Below are 2,816 nucleotides of genomic sequence, written 5' to 3'. Positions count from 1 at the left end.
CGCACTCAGCAAAGAGATGTACAAAGCGGTTCCGAGCGCTTGGCGCTTCCACAAAACTCGGTGTTTTCAGGAACTGAGACTAGTTTTGTCTAAATACACGCGCGCGGGCGCGCGCGCGAACGATCACTTATTCCCTATGAATTTTGTGTATATCAATTAAAATAATTGTACTTAGCGTTGGGATAGAATTTTTGTTTAAATATACAACTTTATTTTTGCGAATTTGATAAAGGCTCCTCCATCAATATCTGCAAGACTGTTAGCTAAGGACCAAGTGAGCCTGCCTTCTTTGCTGGTTTTGTTTTCGTTACTCGGAGCCATCCATTACATTCTCTACGTGTTAGGATCTCATTTTTCTGTCCTGACACCCAACTGGAGTTGGGAACTGTGTGTTCTTGTTTGGTTTGGTTTTAACCTGGGATGTGTTTAAGCCTCTAGCTCACCTGGGGCGGAACTCCCACCTTCTGCTGATGCTGCAGGACAGTCCTCCTGGAGAAAGGAGGGCCCCCAGTCTGTCCTGGAGGGGAGACACCTGCCTGCAGACAAGCTGAGGGTCTAAGGGGCCTCCCGGCTGGCAATCTGTGGGACATTGACCAGAGGTGGCTTCTGTGGTCACTCTCAACTCTAAGAGAAAAGGATTTAGAGCTTAGAGTCTCTGATTTAAAAACTCCTTGGTTCTCAGTGCAATCCGTGAAGGCTTTGGGACCTCTAACAGCCATTCTCTGGTCCCATCTCTGTGCCACCCACCCCTTCCTCTCTACCCCAAGCCAGCCTAAGTGAGCAGTCAACCTGACCTTAGTCTCTTCATGTGCCACATCCTGTTTTCAGATTAATGAGCTCATTTGGTGGAAATTTACCAAGGGAAATAGTTTAATTTTGGAAAGTACCAAAAACTCATCTGTAGTCACTCCACTTATTTTGGGGGGCTCTTGAAATAGAGGGGGCATCACCAGGGGACCTCTGAGCCATCAGGGAGCAGCATATTGAAAGCAGAGCCCAATGAGGCTGAACGTGACTCAAAAAGGAATCAAAACCTTTTGGAGACCACTCATCTCTACCCAGTAGAAAAAAAAATTGCAAAAATAAGTTGAAGAAGAAAAGTAGTGCATGTGGCCAAGGCCTAAGATCTGGTGGTATGAGCCTGGGCCACGACTGGGAACGAGAAAGCTCACACAGGGAAGTAAGGGGGTGTTTGAGCCTCAGCGTGCCTCTCACATCCCTGTCTGCTCTCCTGTTCTAAGAGGCACCAGAGGGTTTCCGTTTTCCAGCCTTCCCCCGTCCTTTAGCTGTCAGACTCTTGACCTTGAGGTTGCCCGCTAGCCTTGTAGCCTTTTAAGATTGTGGCTCCTGCAGGGAGCTAAGGATTGAGTAGTTAGGAGGACTCTGGAAAATTAAAGTTTTTTGTGCCGTTCTGCATTGAAGATGCTAGAGCACGGGGGACCAGCCCCCTAAGTGTCTGATCGCCTCCTTGGCCTGCCCTGTTTCCTAGAGGAGAGACTTTTCATCCCTTCTAAGAGGCAGACTAGAAAAATGGTGAAAATTGACAAGGCGCTGACAGTTTAGTACTGAAGTGAAATTGTGTCTTCCTTCTCTCTGCCCCGCCTCCCCCCAGCTGAAACCTGTATAGATATTTTGGAGGATATATGTATATTTTGGAATGAGCACTGGACTAGGAGGCAGGACATTTGTGTGTGTTTTTTTTCTCCCTGTCACTAAAGCAGTTTTGGGGAGAGTAGATGAATAAATGAGTGCTCAATAGTTCAACAAATTATAGTCCATAGTGTTGTTTTTGTTTTCTAAGTGGAAAATGACCTGGGTGGAATGCCGTGGGTTATCTCAAAATTTGTATTAGCTGTGAGACTGTCTTCAAATGCTTTTTCACCTAGAGCCCAAGGATGCATGCTAAGTCGCTTCAGTCGTGTCCAACTCTCTGGAGACCCCATGGACTGTAGTGTGCCAGGCTCCTGTGTCCATGGGCTTCCCCAGGCAAGAATACCGGAGTGAGTTGCCATGCCCCCCTCCAGGGAGCCTTCCTATCCCGGGGGTCGAGTCCATGCCTCTTGTGTCTCCTGCACTGCAGGCCAGTTCTTCACTGCTGGTGCCACCTGGGAAGCCCAGAGCCCGAGCCTACAAACCAGCTAGAAGCATGGATTTTCTGTTCAGCAAGGAAGACAGCTAGGAGTCTGTGCCTTGGGCTTCTTTGCTCCCCATCCTGACCTCTAGGCTCTACGAACATGGTTTAAAAATGGTGGATATAACGAGTACTCCCAGATCCCAGAGGTGGAAACTGGGATTCTCTCCTGAGCTGGCTTGCCTCTGCTGTCCCAACCATTCAAACTTTTTTCCCCAAGAACTGAGCCTTTCTAGGTGTTATAGTCCTGATGGGCATCGGAGGAGAAAGAGATTGCACTGCCAGGGTCATTAGCCTTCCAGAGGGTGGGAGGCGGGACGAGACTGGAGCCTAAGCATTTGGAGGACTGAGGCTGGTGGTCCTGGTAAAAATAGCAGTGAAAATATCAGTGGTTACACTTGATTTCGTAGCAGTTACTGTGACGCTGCTCTCACCTGAGCACGTCACATGCCTCGCTCGTTTACTGGTATCATCGAGAAGAGGTGAGAAAACTATTTTCTCCTCTCTAAAAGCCAGGCCCCAGATTATAGCAGTAAGTGAAGCAGACGGGGCTGCTGGTCTCACGGCCACTGGCTCCTAGAGGTGAATGCATGAGGTGTGTCCACTCTCCTGATGCCAGTCGTCCATGCTGCTTCTGTTTGTGCGTGCGTGTGTGTGTGTGTGCGCGGGGGGTGGGGTGGGGGGC

Source organism: Bos mutus, chromosome 8 (assembly GCF_027580195.1).
Source record: "Bos mutus isolate GX-2022 chromosome 8, NWIPB_WYAK_1.1, whole genome shotgun sequence".
NCBI lineage: Eukaryota > Metazoa > Chordata > Mammalia > Artiodactyla > Bovidae > Bos > Bos mutus.
This window is presented reverse-complemented; position numbering follows the sequence as displayed.